The following is a 14056-nucleotide window of genomic DNA, read 5'->3' as shown; positions in this document are numbered from 1 at the left end:
GCATTGATCTGTGATCATGTCATAGCACCATAGCCAGGGTGACTGATAAAGTGAGACCCTGCCTCTAAAAACAAAGTTGAGCATTATTTATTCTTGGGGTTATGTGAGATTATTTATGTGAATTGTTAGTCATATATAGGTGCTAAATAAACGTTTCCATCTCCATTACTGTGGTTGAATGAACATTGGGCTAAGTCTACCTTCTTCTATGTATCCAAAGTTTTGGAAATATTTCTTTAGGCTCATGTAGTTGTAGAATCTAAAATCTAATTTTAGCTTAAAAGTGCAACTTGAGGAAAAGCAATAAGGATTTTTGGACTTTTAATGAAACATTTTATAAAGAAAAACCTCTCCTGTGAGCGCTTTGTTACTCTGTTTAATTTGGTTGAGTGTACTTCTTTGTTCAGTATAGGCCAAAGGCTTTTCTAAGTTAAATAAGCTGAGACTATCACTGGAAGAAGAAACACTACACTCATTCAAGTTCATATTATGCAAGTTTGGCCATTGTTTCAGAGCAAAGATTTTACATGGCTCACCTGTGTAGCAATAAAAAATCTATGGTCCAGTTGTAAATGTGCACAGATAGGGCATTATGATAGGCTCCCAGTTGTAGCTTCTAACCTGGTCATGGACTGGAGATCAGTGTGAGTGGTATATGACATATATCAGAAACGAGCAAAGAGCACATTAAAGCTACAATGAGAAAGATTGGCATGAGTGAATCTAACAGTTTAGTTATCCATTTTGAGGGATACTTTATTTGGAATGCTACTTTGTTTCTTAAGATATCCCACGGTTCATCACTGTTTCTGATAGTCTATTTTACAGAGTTGTTCTATTAACACATAACTATAATAGGCACTACATAATATAGTGAAATATGAAAATGTCTGTGTGAAAGGATCAACTAAATTTGAAGAGAGAGCTGGTTTGAAATATGAATCATATTCTCAACGTTTTAAGTTTCTGATTGACTGATTTATGGGAAAGAGTCATAGCAGTGTGAATTGTTTACAAGGAAATAGTGACTGTGTCCATAATGATGATTTACTCCATAATTCAGATGATACAACCATTTATGCTTTGTAGCAGGGGCTCCCAACCCAGATACCTGTTCATGGCCTGACAGGAACCTGGCCTCACAGCAAGAAGTGAGCGATGAGGGAGCAGGCATTACCACCTGAGCTCCACCTCCTGTCAGATCAGCAGCAGCATTAGCTTATCATAGGAGCGTGAACCTTATTGTGAGCTGTGTATGTGGAGGATCTAGGTTGGGTACTCCTTATGAGAATCAAATGCCTGATGATCTGAGGAGGAACAGTTTCATCATAAAACCATCACCCCTCCCACCAACCCCATCTGTGGAAAAATTTTCTTCCACAAAACAGGTCCCTGGTGCCAAATAGCCTTGGGACCAATGCTTTATAGGATCCTTATTTCATAGATTGAAAGACTGAGGGCACAGTTAAGGCTTTATGAAGTCGATGAGACATAGTGTTGAAGAAAAGATAAATTCATAAAGATAAATCTTTACTGGACATTTAAGTGGGTTTTCCAAGTCTATTAATCCCATTCATATTTTATCATGTCTTTGAACCCTGAATGGCCCTCAAACTTAGCCTGTACTTTAGTTTCAATTCACCCAGTTTTCTCAGTCTGCGAGGCTGACAGACCTTGTAGGCTTAGTAGGGCCAGGCATGAGGTAGCTGTGTATTCACTGTGCTATTAAAAGTCTAAAATATGGAAGTGTTTTTCAGTGTTTTTTTCCTTATGTCTTTTTCTGCTTACTCTAATCTTAGTTGCTTTTCCTTCTTTGGTTTTACTGCAGATTAAAAATGTTTCCATTCATTCAAAACAACTATTTCTTGTCTAAAGTGAAACTGTTGGTTAATAGTAACGATGCTTTAGCATCTGTAATTTTTCTTGATGATTTAGCAGAAGCCTGAATTACTACAAAATACAAATAGTGAGAGGGTATAACAGCAGCAAAAATATCTCTTGGAGGACTCAGGTCTCATCTCTTAAGTTTCCTTCCCTACTAAAGATGGACATACACCAAAAATATTCAAAATGGCTGTCACCACATGGTAGAATCATATGTGTTTATGCCTGTATCCAAGTTTCTAAAATTAGTTTTATTTTATTCCCTTCGTTAAAAAAAATGCAGAATAATAGACCCTTTAGGCAGTGTCTGACTTATCTCAATTTTCCACTCCTCAAATTGTGTAGGCATTAATTTGTGGCATTGTTATTAAGATGCATATTAGATTATCAGAATTGCATCAATGTGAAAAAAGGAGTAAAATTAAGATTAATAAATCTAAAATAGAATAAATATGAAAATAATAGTAAATACAATTTGTAATATTTATCTAATTGTTATTCCTACTTATTTTTATAATATTTACATAATAAATACAAAAATTAAAAAAAGGATTTTTCTTTCACAGAATTATTATTGTATGTAGGATACAGTGTAGAGTTAAAAATGTGGAGATGAATATTATGATTTGTCAAGATTTTCATAACAAAATTATGAATATTTAAAATGTCAGAAAGATTTGGATTCCATTTATTCTTTGCCTTGCTCTTGAGTAAATGCTATTTCTGGGGCTAGATGACCAAGACTTTAAAGAAAAATCTTTACCTAACAAGTATTCCTGTTCTGAGCTTATTACAACAAGTGAGCTCGGTATCCATAGATTTTAAAAGCTCATGGCAACATAAGTTAGCAAGTAGCAAATTGATAGAAACATAAACTGACTACTCGGGAAAGCTGTAAGAGTTTAGGGTGCTCATCAGAACCATAACCAAATGTTTGTGCTTAACTATTAGTTTATCTTATACTGTACACCACCATTTAGTTCTCCCTTGATTGCACCTCCTATAAAGGGGAGATAAAACTCTTTGGGAGCCTTTCTTGTGTTTGATTATCATTCTCTCCAACACCACTATCAATTGCTCCTTGACAACTTTGTCACACCCTCCAGCATTACTCCTGCTATAAATCTTGATAAAACCTCCACTCCTTCTTTCCTCTTGCTTCTATATCTTCACTTCTCTCTTTCCTCATCTTAGGTGATGCAAACCTCATAATAATCACACTTTCAGACACCATTGATACAATTTTCTGTTTCTCCCAACATAATTAATCAACTGGGAATACTCCAGCCCTTGTTCAGTCCACATCTGTGCTAATTCAGCATCTATACAGTACTAGTGCTCTTGGAGGAAAACACACTGTGCTGATTGGTTTTGCTTTAACTTAATGACCATTAATGCAGACCAATAAGCCTTCTACCTAAATGAGTTACTGACGTTAGTTTGCTCTCTCATCTATAATACGGGGATAATAATCGAAAAGTATGGTCATAGAGTTGAGGGATTTAAGTGTATTCCCATGTACAAAGAATCTTACAATAATGCCTGGTACCTAGTAAGTGCTCAATTTATTCTGTTTCTCCCCTCTCCTCTTTCCCTCCTTCTCCCTCTCCTCTTCCAGCTTCTCCTTTTTAGTAATACTATATTAGCATTTCCCCAATTGAATTACCTTTATACGTATGTAATTAATTATTTTGAACTTTCTTTATCCTGAAATCCTGAATGCCTCCCTCTCCGCTTCCTAAGGCTAATGGTTTTAATTCACAGAGAAAACGGAAAGTCAGAACAAAATGTCCACATACCCCCACCGCCATATCTAATCACCCAGTTCTAGCTATGACCCATATTCTGTCTTTTTCTTTGTTACTATGGATCCCTTTCCTTGTTCTTATATAAGGCCAGCCCTTGCAGTCTTGCAGTGTATTCAACTCCATATTTCTTAATCAAATTTATCAATCTAGAAATTGCTCTTTTCTTTCTTTCTCTCTTATATCTTCATATCCCTCTCAGCATACAAACATTATTGTTATTTATCCCATTTAATTTAGGCAAATAAAAAGAAAAAGAGATCCTCAACATGCTTTTCACAATACCAGGTAAGTTTCTTGTCTACCATAAAAGCCCTGGCTCTTAAACCGGAAGTGGCAACCTTTAATATGCAAATGAAAATCATTAAAAATTGGGTCCACCCAATATGGCAGTTCTCACCCTTGTCCTTTTGTCCTTGCCCCCACATGTGCCTGGTAGCATGGCCACTCACTCATATCCCCATGTGTGTAAAATGGCACCCTGCATTTCCATATTAAAAGGCTAGGGTGGAAGGGCCAGGTTTTCTCGTGGGCTACGTAAATAACATGACTGATCAAACCAATCCCCTAAGTTCTATGCACATTGAACACTGTCTTCTCCAGTCATAGCATGTAACTGGCTAGTATACACTAAACACAGGGTCTCCTCTTTCAGCTTCATTTAAATGAGAATTTAAATGAAATTTAAATACCACTTTATTGCATATTTGTCACCAGCTACCATTCCATTTATCAGTTTCCCTTTACAGCAAAATCCCTGAGAGAACTGTATATCATTGTGTCCATTTCATCTCTTCCCATTCTCTCTATTTAAAACTATTCCAATCAGGTTTTTACCCATCCCCGCATTATTCTACCCAATCACTCTTCCTAAAATCACCACTTACCTCCACATTCCCAAATATGGTATCTTCTCCTCAATATCCTCTTCCATGACCTAAACAGTGGTGGTTGATGCAGTTTGCCATTCCTTCCTACTAAAAACATTTTCTTCACTTGGCTTCAGAACACTAAACTCGCTTTGCTTTTCATCTACCTTACTGACTGATCCTTCTAAGTCTCTTTTATTGGTTCTTTTTCATCTTCCTCACCTGTAAACTTTGGTGGGATCCAGGACTCAGTCCTTGAACTTGCTATTTTCTCTATCTACATGCACCCTCTTTATGTATTACTCTCATGGCTTCAAACACTGTCTACATACTGGTGATTCCCCAAATTCTGTAGCCTGGCATTCTTCTTTAAAGTTCAGGCACATTTCCAACTGCTTCCTTGACTTCTCCATGTAGATTCCTGAGTATCATCTTTCAGTTAACAAGTCCCAAAGAGAAATATTCATATCATTTCCCTAAATATTCTGTGGTCACAGTCTTCTCCATCTCAATAAGTGGCAACCCCATCCTTCCAGTTGCTTAGGTCAACATCCTTGGAGTTTTCCTTGCCTTCTGTCTTTCTGTAACATGAGACAGTCAATGCATCACAAATCTTAGTCTTTTTTCAGAATATCTGCACTCCAGAACTAAACCAATTCTGATTACTTCCACTTCTACCTTCTATATCTACCCTTCTACACCTGAATTATTATAGCCTCCTAATTAGCCTCTATTAGCCTAGCTATTTTTTTGACCTCACCCCCCTAACCCTTATTAGCTCCTTACTTGCCACTCATTATGCTCTAGTCATAATGGATTTCCCGCCATTCCTTCACATCGTGACAAACCCATCCCTGCATTAGAGCCTTTGTACTAGCTGTTTCTTCTGCCTGGACTCCTCTTTCCCAGATTTCCCCATTGCTCACTCCCTCACTATCTTCAAGTCTCTATTCATATATGACTTTTTCACAGAGGCTTCCCTGACTACTTAATTTAAAATAGCACTTTGTCACCATCATCTTCTATGTTTCATTATTTATTACTTATGTATCCATTTTACGCATCCATGGTTTATATACCACATTTAAATAGATCAAGTCATGTTAAATACGTTAAATATACATTTATAGAATAAAATGTCTATTTGTATATTGTTTGTATGTGCACAGTAGAATACAAATTTTTTGCAGTTCAGATTTTTGTATTGCTCACTGTTTGTTGTTGAATGAACGAATATGTACTTCCTTATTTGTTTATTGTCTTCCTTTACTAGAATGTCAGCTCCTTGAGGGCAGGGTCTTTATTTTGCTCAGTGATCTTTCCAGAGTGCCTGGAACAGAGCCTAGAATATACTAGGTACTCAATAAATGTTGCCTACAATATTTAATTTATTGATTAGTTAATTCAGACATTGAAACAGCTTTCAAGAGTAATGTTTAAACTCAATCAATGTAGTGGATAAATATCAAATATGAGCAAAACATTTTGATAATCATTACCTGTATTTATAAGATTTATAATTTTACTCAGCTGTTTGATGAGGAAATGTTGACTAGTCCAAAAGCAGGTAAATATAAATAGAAAAACCAGAGGTTTTTCTTGCTAAGAGTATCTCTCTATATGAAGCACAGACGTAATTCAGCCTAATTTATTTTGAACTTCTATAGTCCAATTATTGATTCCTTATCACTTGCTGACATTTGTTTCTAGGGATAATTATGACTATTTGAAAAATGCATTTATTGCCACTAAGAGCTATGTAATCAATTTCAGTATCTTTTTAATATACTTTATGATGATGGAGATTAATAATGGAAATGATGATGGTGGTGGTAGTGGTGGTGGCGATGGTGATGGTGGTGATGATGTATGTGTGTCATGGCTAAAGAACAACATTGAAACTTTTCAATGTACACAACACCCATAAAATCCACTTACAGCTAAAAAATAATTATGAAGTGGGTCAGTCTTATAAAGTATTTTTAAGGAAACATAATTACATGAATTTTCTAGATTAACTCAAACTATGCTAACTCTTGTTGTCCTCGGATGGCTTGAATTAATGAAATGATATATAATTAGCGTTTCAGTTGCTTACATGTAAATTGTTTGAGTATTTCAGAAGAATGTGTTTATAGGTACTTTTTCACCTCTAGTTTTCATTTTATTCTGAAACAAAAAGAAATAAAACACATCCCAAATTCACTACATATATATACACATATATCTACTTGATTGTACATAAATTGGATAACTTTGTATGACCTGTTCTGTAGCTTACTTTTTTACTCACACCTTGTGCATGTATTTCTATGTCAATAAATGTACATACACATCATTGTTTTAAAAGATGAATAATATTCTGTTTTATATATGTACCATAATCTGCTTATCCACACCTCTGCTGATGCATTTTTTTTTCTTTGTTGCTGTTATAAAACACTGTTATGGTGAACATTCTAATGCATGCATCTTTATAGTTTGTCTTGCAAGTAAGTTTAAAGTTTCTTTTTCAGTGTCATTGTTTTATTCTATATGTATAAAGGAATCTCTAAATGAAATCAAGTTTCTTCCCTAGTCTGTTTTTAAGTTATTATAAATTTCAAAGTAGTGAAATTGGAATAAATGACATTTTACTCTGTACTTTGCCTGGAGCTCTCTCTTGGAGTATATTCAAAGGGGATTAAAGGGCTTATTAACAGATAGAGCTATTTGAGTTAAAGATGAAGTCTGTTGAACATTTTCACCTAAATATACCAATCTGATATTCTTGACATTTTTTGTTAAATTTGATGCTGACAATAAAAACTTTGGAATAAGCTATAATTTCTACATCCCTGCATATTCAGGTCTGAAAATTAAAGAAGAGTGTGACAAGTTTGCATGAAGAACTTCCCACCCACGCATTTCTTTCCTTTCTGCTTCTGACACTTCAGCCTTTGAAACAATTTCCCATGAGCAATACTGAGATTCAGACTATTTAGATCTAAAGGAAAAAAATGCAAGCTCTTCTATAGCTTGTATCTAGCACCTGGAAACCTCTTTGAAGAAGTGCTAAAATGTAAATCATGCTGTTATTTGTTATGCACATCCTAAAGGTATTTTAGGGAAGAGAGGGAATCCAGAGATAGTAAAAATAAGTTTGGGGCCAGGGGACAGGTGGAGAGATCCTATCCACATTATTAAAGTGAAATATTTCCAGTATACTCTGATCAACTTATATGTAGATTGCATGTTACTTTCATGCAAATGTATCACATTTCACACTCAGCTTTTAAAAGAAGCCAGACAAGAAAGGAAAAGAGACAGTTATTTGTTGAAAAAAGTCTGGATTTAGCATCAGATGAAGGGGCTATTGGTAGTTGTCTGAAGTACACTGGAGACTTGTAACGTTGTTTTGTGCCATATATTGCCAGCCTAATCCCATTGGAGTACATGCTCTTTCTAGTTTTCCAGAACTCACTATAATAACTAGGATTTTTCCATTCTTTATAAAATTACATCAGTATTGTTAAGGGCCTTACAAGCCATTCAGCTCAACAACCCTCTCCCAAAAGAAAAGTTCCTCTTCTTCTTCAGGGCTTATATGTCCATTTATTTTATCTTTTCACAAATGCATGCGGACCTATATACATCAATTATTCTTTGTCCTGTACACCTTCAGTACCTCCTGGACTACTAACTTTTTCCTACTGGCATACAGATTATTTCAAAACTCCTCATCCTAAAAAGTCCCTTCTAAATTTCTCTTTCAGACTGTCTCTCCCTTCATAGGCAGGAGCTTTCTTTATTTTCTTGCCTATTTTTAAATTACTCAGCTTTGCTTTTGCTTTTATTTTCTCATCTAATTCTTATTCAACCCTCCTCATTCTATCTTCTGCCCTCATTGCCATCCATGAACTCCTCTTGCTAAGCTTACCAGTGGCTGCCAAGTAAAATCCATTTCTCCTTTCAGTCCTTACCTTATTTCTGCTTTCTGCAGCACTGGACCATGTTGGTCACCTTTTCCATTGAAACCATCTCTTCTCTGGGCTTTCACAACACTACCTTTTCTCTTTTCTACACTGCCACTATTTTTCTCTAAGTTTTACACTTCCCTCATCTCTTCTCAAATGTTAGGCATCTTCCCCACTCCCAATTTCCAGCCTCAGTAGTTGTCTTCTATTCTGCTTGTATTCTCTAGATTATTAAATGTATTCTTGTGGTTTCAGTTACCATCCATATGCAGATACCTTTTGTCTTGAGAGCCAGACTTATATATCCAAATGGCTGCTGCATATTAGCCTATCACAAATGGCTCTTTAAACTTAAAATAGCCAAAAATGGAGTCATTGTCTCTGTCTCTGAAATGGAACACACTATCTTACCTCAAACTTCTTCGCCTTCTTACACTGTGGCAACAGCCTTTTGATATCTTGATTTTAAGCAGGCTGCAGCATCATAATAAATGGTATGTAATATCTGCCTTTAAAATGCTTGCAGTGGTTAAGAGGGAGGGAGCTTACATTACATGGGTTTGAAACACAATGTTTATAAGGTTTATGATTTGGGGCAAAGGAATTATAAATCTATCTGCCCTTTAGTTTCCTCATCTATAAAATGGAGGCAATAATAGTATAGACCTCATAGGGTTCTTAAGAAGATTAAATGGAATGATAATACGTGCACAGCATTTTAATGTTAATTGAGTTAACAAATGCTTGATATTATTTGCTGTTAAAGTCCATATAATAACATGTTGACTTCAGGCCAATATATAAGCCTATAATATTTGGAAGACTATGGAAATCCTATCATGTATTGAATTGTCATATTTTGTTTTTTAAGACTAAGTAAAATTTATGTAAAGTCCAAAAGTACAGTTAGTTTCAGGGAAAAAACTGATCCAAAAGGTCACAGTCTACCCTCATCAGTTAGTGCCCATCGCTGAAGTGGAATAACTCAATAGGAAAAGGTAACTCAACGAGCCATCCATTTCCCACATAGAATCACAACAGAAGACAGAAAATATGGAGTGGAATGTTGAATCAGCTGCTGTTGGGAGACCCTGGTCTGCACTCTATCTGTATTCTTATTGAAGGGAGCGCAGGGCAGGGTTTCCCATACAGAGGGCACAGACTACCATCGTATGGCAAATGATGACTGGAACTCAACTTCAAAGCCATTTCACCTGGAATCTACCCCACCGGCCCAATTCTTCATGAAAATTCAACTGATCTTCTTATAAGAAGAAACTTATAAGTCTCCTTAGTAGTTATTGAAATGTCTTTGTAACTCTTACAGTCATAGGCTCAAAAAGAATTTTAAATTTCGAATTGAGCTTCTCTCTCTGAACACTGATTTTGTGCATGTTTATTTTCTGTTTATCAATGTTATATATGTTCTTTGCAGAAAAATTGGAAAATACAAAAAAGGTATCTGCAAAAAAATATTCTCCAACCAAGAGACAACCAATATTAATGTTCTGCTGTAAATCCTTATAGTGGCTAGCTGGAATTCGAGTGTTTTGTCTGTCTCTCTCTGTCTTTCTCTCTCTCTTGCTCTCTTCATATATATATATATTCCAAATAAACATGTACATGTATATGTAATATATATGTATATTATATATGTATACATATATCCCAAATATACATATATATCTTTATGTAATATATATGTATTATATATGTATACATATATAATATACATATATAACTAATATATAACAGCATAATATACATATATGTGTACATATATAATATACGTACACATAAATATATATGTATATTTGGAATAATTATGCATAGCATGTTTCAAACCTGCACTTTACTCATTATTATGAATATTCTTCCATATATTAAAATATTATTCTTAATCATCATTTTAGTGGTTGAATAGTAATTATTTAGTTTGTTCTCTGTTTATTTGGTTTTGTTTTTGGGAACAGGAAAGTGTTCACACCTAAATGTGTGCATTCTTCATGTTTAGACCAGGCACTTGAATTCTCAAAAAAGTGTTAGGAAATGCCATAGTTAGTAATGATCTTTTATTTACAAGTTATGTATGTTTCTGTATTCTGTTCATATATGATAATAGTAATAGACTTATAGCTAAAACTTTAAAATTTATAGTATTTTCACATTTATTTCCTCATTTGATCCCTGTAACGTTTTGTGAGATAGGGAAAGGCTTATTATTCTGTCCTTATAGATAAGGAAACATGTCCACAAAGATGAAGTGGTTTTCCAAAGGACATGCAATTAATAAATAATTGACATAATTTGAGTTTGGAATTAGAAAGCAAGTCTTCTGACTCCTAACCAATACTCTTTCAGGTACATTTGCCATGTCCCAACTTCACTTTCTTTAAGTGCTTCTTTCTAACACCTCTTATGCAATTATTGTCTTACATATATTTTGTATATGTAAGACATATACATACCTTAGGAGAATGTAGCTTTCTCATGAATTTCCTCATTAGACGACAACTGAATATGGCCAGATTTTTAACAATAAAAACACAATTTTGTTCCTTTCAAGAATGCAAATACACGGTATATTACATATAGAAAAAAACTCTTAGATGCTGGATTCTTATTTATGAGGCTTATGAGATAATATAGCTACTCAGGCTTTTCTCAGGAAGAAAATCCATGTCTTTTGTTGAACAGTTTAGAGAGTCTAGACTGCCATCATTCAGCATTTGAACATTTTGATTTCAAAATATAGATAAGTGAAGAAATACAGTGTAAATGCCAGGGAATTCAATAATAGGACAAAAACTCCCTGTGAAAACATCTTACTGCAAAAAATCTACATATTTTTCATAAATAGGAATGAAATGCTTTTAATATTATCTCTGTGTTCAGAGTTAATGCTTAGGCAATAACTAAAGTATGCTAGACGCTTCTGATATATTTCCATAGGCCCAGCCAGAAAGATATATTGCATATACACATATTATAAGTGTTCACAACATTTTCCAAAATTATTTTGCCTCTGTCTGCTTGAAAGGCATAGGAAACAGCTCACCTGCTATCTCCTCTATCCAGTCAGGAACACTTGCAGTAAGTACAATGGTTGCTCAGTGCACAAAGATTAAACTACCTTAATTACAGTCAGATCAATAATAAATTGAGATCATTAGAGCCTTGGCTTGAACTGAACCCCAGGTAGCCGTAGAATCCCTATGATACTTGAAGAAGAATTGACACAGTTTGTCAGGCCTCACAGGTTCAAGAAGCAGACAGCCTGGCATTGTTCCTTCAAATTAGTTTTGAGTGAAAGAATCTTAGGCTTAAGTGAGACCTGGATCTTGTCTTGGGATGATCTCTGAAAACTGGGATATAATCCACTCTCCAAGGGAGAGGAAAATGAAGGGGCTAAAGGAGCAAACTCTAGGGCATGGAGAACCCCTTTCCTACAAACAAAGATCTTAGTTGTGTTCCCTCACTTCCAGAGAGCTCATTGGATCCAGCATACCCTTGAGTGTTAAGGTCGGTGCATACTGAGCTTAAAAACAACATAGGCATAAAATTGAATGGAGCAGTGGTGAGAAAGGTGGAAAAGGATGATAAAGGAACTTCCTTTGGACTTCTTAGAGCCTAAATAAGTAATGTATATTTCTTAAATTCTTGTAATCAGACCGTTGTTGGCTATTGGTAGAGGGAGATTCAGATTTTCCACCTCTTTTTCCTTCCGTTTCTTGGTCCTTCTGCCACTGCTTCTTTTAAAAAGAAATAAACTCATTTTTTTTTCCTCGGCCTTATGTGGGAAACCCTCTTGGCATTTTCTAACTGCCAAGTGTTCTATAACTAGCCATCTGTGGAATACTTTTTTCTTAAGTTATTTTTTTAAATTAATTCATTTCCCTTTTCTCTCTCACACACACACATGCAAACTAGTATTTGAAGATCAATGAGTAAATGATCTCTCTTGTAACAACTTCCCTTTTTCAGCTGATTCTGATTACTTGCTTTTCTGAATGCTTTCTCCTAAAATCACTTAAATAATTTCACTGAAACAAAGGAATGATTGGTCTTTTAAAGACTTATACAGGTATTGAATATAACATTTTAGACCTGACTAACAATTTGAAGTAAATTTGAGCTTTTCGAGGGCCCTAGCCAAAACAAAATGTAAGATGGCCTGTCACATTTATGTCTTCAAGGGACTATGCTAGCCAAAGTTTCCACCCAATCTGGAGGCAACTTTGTGCCATAGCAATTTTCAGGCTCCATTGCATCAATCAAACAAATTGTTCTTGTAGTGGTTACTTCCTGGGGAATTTGCTAGCTGGAAGATTGTACCATTAAGCCAAAAGAGGCCACTGTAACAGCCATACTCTTTACTTCATTTATGGAACCATTTAAGGAGATGCTGTAGTGGCAGCTGCCTGTTTGTAAGAACAGGCCTTGGTTGGAGGTCTGTTAAATGAAACCTAATTTAGACTAGTAGATGATCAGATTACAGAGAATACCAAAGATACAGGTGAATCACAAAAGAATATGCTGTGAGACTTTCTATAAGGAATTAGATGCATCTACTAAAACCTTGAGAATGGTGATATTTGATTTATATTTGAATTCTGTATCTAGTCCCAAATGAATCATCATTGACTACTCTCCCTCACCTAGCATATGTAAGCATATAATAAATGAATGAACTTGTGTTTGTGGATAATCTTAGTGACAGACATTCAAATAAACAGGCATATATTTCTCTTATTTAAAAGTAAACTGGCCATCTATCCAAAATCCAAATACAATTTGTAATCAGAAAAATTATAGCATGGGGCATCTTTGTATGATAAGAGAAAGAGGAAGGGGACCATTTTAGTCTATGTTTTCAATGCTTTACTCTTCATTCAACATAATTGGGGTTGAAACTTTAGTTATTCTAAAGTCATGGTGGGGAATTCCTTATAGAAATGGTCATCCTAGATTATGGTGTGGCATCAGCTACTTTATAGATTTTTCACCTAAATCTTATTAGTCAACTTTCAACTATCTGTATATAAGTAATCAAGGTGATGTTAACTGCTTTATGGATTTTCTTGAGCAATCTAGCGCAAGATTGATTAGTGATTTCTGTCTGTAGAAAATGTTAAATTCCAGGCTGGCTTAGACTCACCACACTTCAGACTGCCTCCTCCTTGTCTGAGGAGGCTCAGAAAATACACAATCATTTCAATATTCACCTAATCAAAATGAAATCGGAAGATAAATTTCTCCCTTGAATACCATGTTGCATAATATTAACACGAAACTCCAAGAGAAATGCATTTGAGGTAATTTTTTTTTTTACTTACATAACTTAGCTGTGAATAGAGGCCTGTGATTCCACAATTTCACTAATGTGGAATATTTTCTTTCTTTCCATGAGCCCAGACTATAGACTTTGGGGGTAGAGAAGGAAATAGTCTTGTTCAAGCTGGAGCTCCTTATTGATGAGAGGTAGTTTAGAAACCCTGAATAAAGCTTTGGACTAGACAATAACAAAGGAAATGTGAAAGCT

The 14056-nt window shown here is 35.1% G+C and overlaps 1 protein-coding gene across 1 annotated transcript in view; it reads left to right on the top strand.

Moving 5' to 3' along the window:
- Positions 1 to 14056, top strand: part of FGF13 (fibroblast growth factor 13) — a 77562-nt gene that overhangs the window by 30768 nt on the left and 32738 nt on the right. The gene's annotated exons all lie outside the window — the stretch shown is intronic.

This window comes from Sapajus apella, unplaced genomic scaffold (assembly GCF_009761245.1).
Source record: "Sapajus apella isolate SASKATOON/1434 unplaced genomic scaffold, GSC_monkey_1.0 scaffold141, whole genome shotgun sequence".
Lineage (NCBI taxonomy): Eukaryota > Metazoa > Chordata > Mammalia > Primates > Cebidae > Sapajus > Sapajus apella.
This window is presented reverse-complemented; position numbering and strand designations above follow the sequence as displayed.